We start from the raw sequence: 7,277 nt of genomic DNA on the forward strand, positions 1-7,277 counted from the left end.
TCTGGCCAATCAAGTCAGTCACCAAGTCCTCTTTAAATCACCTGCTGGATATCTCATGAATTAGACTACTTTTCTCCACCTCATTTGCCTTTGCTCCAATCCAAGCCAATATAACCTCTTGCCTAGATCATCAGAATAACTTGTTCACAGTTGGCCTCATTGAAGATCTTTCCTACCAGTTGTCTTCCAAACACAAATCAGTTTGCAGCATCCTCCCATTGACCTTAGAATGAAAGGCTGAGGTTCATACTCCCTAACCCAGCTCTTAAAGGCTCTCTTTGCCATCTCCGTGTAAGCTTCCATCCCATCTTCAGTCATTCTACCTCTCTTTTTGCATGCCAAGTTTCATCAAGTGTCAGATGCACTGAAATTATCCCCCTGCTCCAAAGTGCCACACTTTCTTTCACCCTTCAGCATTTCATATGTTTTCCCGCATGGTAAAAAATTCATTCTAGTCCATGTTTTTATTAATTTGTAGCCTTCAGATATCTGTTTAAACATCCTTCCTTAGGAAGATCTTTTCTGAGCCATGATTTTTTTTTTTATTTTCCCACTGTACAGCAAGGGGATCAAATTATCCTTACATGTATACATTGCAATTACAGTTTTTCCCCCACTCTTTCTTCTGTTGCAACATGAGTATCGAGACAAAGTTCTCAATGCTATTCAGCAGGATCTCCTTGTAAATCTATCTATTCTAAATTGTGTCTGATAAGCCCAAGCTCCCGAACCCTCCCACTCCCTCCCCCTCCCATCAGGCAGCCACAAGTCTCTTCTCCAAGTCCATGATTTTCTTTTCTGAGGAGATGTTCATTTGTGCTGGATATTAGATTCCAGTTATAAGTGATATCATATGGTATTTGTCTTTGTCTTTCTGGCTCATTTCACTCAGGATGAGATTCTCTAGTTCCATCCATGTTGCTGCAAATGGCATTAGGTCATCCTTTTTTATGGCTGAGTAGTATTCCATTGTGTATATATACCACATCTTCCGAATCCAATCATCTGTCGATGGACATTTGGGTTGTTTCCACGTCCTGGCTATTGTGAATAGTGCTGCAATGAACATGCGGGTGCATGTGTCTCTTTTAAGTAGAATTTTGTCCGGATAGATGCCCAAGAGTGGGATTGCAGGGTCATATGGAAGTTCTATGTATAGATTTCTAAGGTATCTCCAAACTGTTCTCCATAGTTGAGCCATGATTTTTATTGAATCATGTTACTCTCTTTTTTTCCCCCTTTGTTTCACTTAAAGGCTTTAACATTATGAGATTATTCTTCATACTTCTAAGACGATCTTATCATTCTATTTCCGTAGGGGGATGGACACTGTATGTGTATATTTAAAAAGCGAACTTTGCAGAGTCCTTTTTCACTCACTCTTCATGCAGAAATTATTGGACCTCTTTTTGAAGTTCACTCATAACTCACAATTCAGTTACTTCAACTGAGGCTTGTTTAATGGGCAGGTCCCCTTAAATTTTTGGTAGCAACATCAAGGACCAAGTTGGCACAATTTTTGAACGAAAATTTTTCATGGGGAATCTTCAAACATTTTTTTTCACTAGTTACAGTAATAAGAGTAGCATTTTACTGAGTAAGGTGAACCAAGGTATAACTTTTAAAATAATAGTACATCCCTATATTTTTGTTTCAGTATTTTTCACAAGAGACAAACAAAAAAAATCATTCAGCGTAAGCACAATGTTAAAAGGTCCAGCCAATAATGGAGAACTCTGGCCAGGAATGTGCTCAGATTTCTGGCTTAGGAGGTCCTGAGTTATATGAGCTTGCTGATAATAATTCTCCAGCCCCATCTCACGCCAACTGTCCCTCAGTATGCTCCTACACTGGCATTCTTTCAGTCCCTCAGATGAAAGGGGAATGTGTCTTTTCCTTACACCCACTTCGAGGACTTGCTCAGATTCTGGCTTTGTCTGGACTAGTCGATCTCTTTGTTCCCTTTCTCTACGTACTAACCATCTTTAGATTCCATTTTAGGGGCTGCTTCTACAAGGAAATCTTTCCTGTAAGAAGGTGTTGTCTTGTTTCCAAAGGTATCCAAATTCCATTTGCAGATGAGTAACGCCATGGTTCTGTGCAAGGGAACACTAATGGGCATTTCCACACAAAACCACAAATAGCCCCTGTGAAAAGAGGACCTGGCTGTAGAAATGATACTTTATGTTTGTAACTTGTAATAAGGCAAGAAAAAGAAACACATTGTGAGAGAAAAAAATATATAATCGTAATGTGTGGATTAGTGATTGTATGTGTATAAAAAGACAAATAATTAGATAAATAAATAATTAGAATTGATAAATAATTAGAATTAATAAGTACATAAAGGTTGTTAACTACAAGGTCAATATACAAAAATCCATTGTATTTCTTTATAAAATAAACATGGTTTTCTTAAAACAGCATTTATAATAAGGTAGAAATATCACACACATCTAAGAATAAATCTAACAAAAAATATCAAGGAACTTCCAGAAGGAATCCCTAAAAGAAACTAAAGAAGATCTAAATAAATGGAAGAATAAACTATGTTCTTTTATTGGAAAACTCAATAATTTTAAGAATTTCATTGAATTTAATTATCTCCCCCAGTTTCTCTACAGAATTAATTCAATCTCATTAATATCCTAACAGGTCATGTTGTAGACCTTGGTAAGCTTAATTAAAAATTTATAGTAAAATGTAAATTGCTGAAAATAGCCACAACGCCCTTGAAGAATTGGACCAGTTTGGGAAGACTTGCTGTATCAAACATCATGACGGCTTATAAAGCTGTAGTAATTATAACTGTGTAGGGAGGGTAGACGGTTGGACCAATGAACACATATGAAAGCCCATTTCCTTCTTCCTTTCTTCCTTTATCAATGGACATTTTGGTTGTTTCATGTCTTGGCTATTGTAATTATTGCTGCATTAAACATGGTGGTGCAGATATCTGAGATAGTGATTTCATCTTCTTTAGCAATATACCCAAAAGTGGCACTTCTGGATCATACGGTAACTCAGATTTTTTTGAGGGACCCCCCCCCATACTGTTTTCCATCATGGCCACTAATTTACATTCTCACAAGCAGTACACAGGGATTTTCTTTTTTCCAAATCCTTGTCAGCACTTGTTATCTCATCTTTCTGATTTAATAGCCATGCCTACAGGTATGAGGTGATATCTCATTGAATTTCTTTATGATTACTAATGCTGAGCATCTTTTCATTACCCGTTGGCCATTTGTGTGTCTTCTTTGGAAAAATGTCTTTTAAGTCCTTTGCCCAAGTCATTTTTAATGGGATTATTTTGTTTTTGTTTTTTGCTATTGAGTTGTATGAGTTCCTTACATATTTTGAATATCACCCCTTATCACACAGGTGGTGAGCAAATATTTTTTCCTGTCCCATAGATTGCCTTTTTATTGTACTGATTGTTTCTTTTGTAATTATGCCTGTTCAACATAAACTCACGTGACGTCAGGGAATACCTTGATCATCAGTGTTTCCTCAGCGCCAGGACTGTGCCTGGATAGCTGTCTTTTTATCTATATATCTTGGGATCATGAAAGGCAATATATCAAAAAGGGAGTCAATTATAAAATAACTGATAAGAAAAGATTCAGGAGTTCCCGTCGTGGCGCAGTGGTTAACAAATCCGACTAGGAACCATGAGGTTGCGGGTTCGATCCCTGGCCTCGCTCTGTGGGTTAAGGATCCGGCATTGCTGTGAGCTGTGGTGTCGGTCACAAGCTCAGCTCAGATCCCCTGTTGCTGTGGCTCTGGTGTAGGCCGGTGGCTACAGCTCCGATTTGACCCCTAGCCTGGGAACCTCCATATGCCACGGGAGCGGCCCAAGAAATGGCAAAAAGACAAAAAAAAAAAAAAAAAAAAGGAAAAGAAAAGAAAAGATTCAGCATTGCACTCATAGGGTTCTGGGAATATGGGAACATATCTTTGATTCTCTCTAATTTTGTGTGCCAAAATTTCAAGTAAGAAAGTAAAATTCAGTAAGAACCTATGATCCTGTCACAGAAAAAGAGCAGAAGTTCTTTCTAAAATTTGGGATTCCTATGACTCTCTTGAGAGTAAGATAGAAGGCAACTGTCCTTGGAGGAAATCTCTCATGAAACCATGCTGGGAGGGCCTCACCTCAGAACTTCCAGTATTTATCCCATGTTGAAAGATCTCTGCCTCATGTCTCCATGAGTCTTACCTTGCTTAAGAGTATGGGCTGGCCAGCTCACCTGTGCTATACTTATACCTGTGCTAACCTGTGCTATACTTATACCTGTGCTATACCTGTGCTATACTTATACCTGTGCTAACCTTCCTAAGAAGATACCTAATCTGCTGTTCAGTGAGGAGGCAGAACTCTGTTAGAACCTACATCAGCTAGGAACAGTGATATGCCAAACCCTTACTCACAGCCATGAGCAAACAAAGAAAGCAAGTAATATGGAAAATGTCAGAGCTTGGAGAAAGGGAACAAGCATGAGAAAGCATATCTACTGGCCCAGTAAAAAACCGGGCAGAAAAGAAAGAACTTAGAAAAAAATTCGTAGCATGAGTGAGACGTGTGAAAATCCTCTCGTGTTAAAACAAGAACACATGGCTACAGACGAAAAACAATCTGCAAGTAAAAAAGATATTTGAAATAATAACAATAAAATGGGAGTGTGCAAGTTTTATGGGAAAAACTTGGTTGGTTGTTAACCAAGAAGAGGAAGAGATAGGAATATTGTCTTGAATTCCTAAATCCCTAAGGTTTAAAACACAACAGTAAGAACAACAACAAAACCAAATCGCTGAATAGAAACCCTGTTTTGTTTCTGCACAACATTCTGGAAGAACCCCTCAAGTTGACCGCGCTCAGTTCTTTGTTTTTCAGCAAATATACAGACTTGGGCAAGTAAAGGTATGAGGCATGGAGGGCAAATCCAGGCATTCCGGAAGGAACGAAAGTGGGGGATGGGCCAGATGGGGAAAGATCAACAATCAAGGAAACAACTAGGAGAAAAATTTCCAAAATCCCAAAGCCTAAGTTCTAGGATATAACATGCTCATTCATTCATAAAATAAAAGCTATACATAATTTGATGATTTCAGATGAAATTTCTGAGTTTCAGTAAAAAATAAACTATCTGGCATGCACTTGGACAGGCATGCCTAAAAAGTAATGACAAATTATACTGGCTAGCAGTAAGCTCCACAAAAGCATTTTTCTGTTGTTCACTGATATATCTGCAGCACTTGGAAGAGTGCCCATTACATAGTAGGCACTCAGTCCATATTCATGGATGAATTAGCCAGCCTTAAGAAATCAATCTCCTCCAAAAAAACTAAAAGTAAAATTACAATATGACCCAGCAATCTCACTCCCGGGCATCTATCTGGAGAAAACCATGACTCGAAAAGATACATGGACCCTCCATGTTCATTGCAGCACTATATACAATAGCCAAAACATGGAAGCAACCTAAATGTCCATCAACGAAGGAGTAGATAAGGAAGATGTGGTACATACATACAATGGAATATTACTCAGCCATAAAAAGGAATGAAATAATGGTATTTGCAGCAACATGGATGGACCTAGAAATTATCATGCTAAGTGAAGTTAGTCAGACAGCGAAACACAAACATCATATGTGATCACTTACATGTGGAATCTAAAAAAAGGATACAACAAACTTATTTGCAGAACAGAAATGGACTCACAGACTTTGAAAAACTTACAGTTACCAAAGGAGATAGGTTGCAGGGACGGGTGGGCTGGGGTTTGGGACGAAAATGCTATAAAATTAAGTTGTGATGATGGCTGTACAACTATAAATATAATAAAATTCACTGAATTAAAAAAAGAAATAAATCTCTACCTGAGATCATGAAAATACTCTTTTAAATTACTTTGGGAAGTTTAATTGCTTTGCCTTTTCAGTTATATCTACAATCCATACGTGAGTGGTGTGAAGTTAGGGGTCATGTTTTATTTTTTCCATATGTATATTTGATGTTCCCAATACCATTTGTTAAAAAATCCTTCTTTCTCATATAATAACCAGCCATATATGACCAGGTATGCTTCTGGGCTTTTAGTTCTACTCATTGGCCCAATTGTGTACCCTGCACCAATATCACACTGTCTTAATTACTCTGATAACATGGGGAGATTATTTGAGATTTTTCTTAGATAATCTGACCTCTCTTAGGTTGGATGCCCAAGAAACAAACCTGAACCTTGGATCTGAGTTCCCGTACCTTATTTGGGAGGTGATCCCAGGATGAAATAGTAGGTGTGTTAGGGAAGCGAGAAAAGGAAGTCAATAAAATGTACATTATCAAGCAGGTTATCCCATAGGAAGTCGGGCTCAATTCCCTGCCATTCTTCTCCCTCAGCACAGATAGAGACCATCCCACAGGTGGCCACTTCCCTTGCTTCCTGTTCCATCCAGGATTCAGCCAGAGAGCTGGGATCTGCAGTTGCAGCCATAGGATGTATCCAAGACAGAACCTCACCTAGACATACCTGTCTGCCTCTCACCTCTCTGACAGAGGCCGGGAAGGAGAGCTGCTATGTTTGTGCAGTGGGCTGATGTGTCTTCAGAAGTGCTCTGTCCAGCTTCCTCCTCAAAAGCACAAGCCCCCTCTCCCAGCAACTTCAAGGTGCCCTTTTGCTAGAGACCTTGAAAGACAATCATAGTTATGGACAAATTGCCAAATTACAAATGAAAAGGATCTTCCCTTTAACTGGTTTAACTTCACAGAAGCTCCTTTGACCCTTGAACAACACAGGTTTGAATTGTGTGGGTCTTCTCATACACAGATGTTTTTCAAGAAATATATTGGAAAATGTTGTGGAGATTTTCAACAATTTGAAGAATCTCACAGACAAACCATGTAGTCTGGAAATACTGAAAAAAATAAGAAAAAGTTAAATATGTCATGAATGCATAAATTAGATATTAGTTTATACTTACATAGGCATAAGATGAATGATATTTAATATAAATACTTGGTTAGTTTTCTTACTATTTCATAACTTTGTTTTCAAAGAATTACATAACCTTATAGTATGTCTCTTTCATAATTGGAGAGACTGCATACCTGCCTATTATCACATGTAAGTAGTTTTTTAAATGTAACAATGTTTCCAATACTGTATCATTAATATGACTGTAGTACTATATGCCTTAAAAATTTTATAATGGTTCATTCATTAGTGTAGGCTAGGCTATGGAGAAGCTATCATATCGATTACACTAGGCTACCGT

Source organism: Sus scrofa, chromosome 9 (genome assembly GCF_000003025.6).
Source record: "Sus scrofa isolate TJ Tabasco breed Duroc chromosome 9, Sscrofa11.1, whole genome shotgun sequence".
Taxonomy (NCBI): domain Eukaryota; kingdom Metazoa; phylum Chordata; class Mammalia; order Artiodactyla; family Suidae; genus Sus; species Sus scrofa.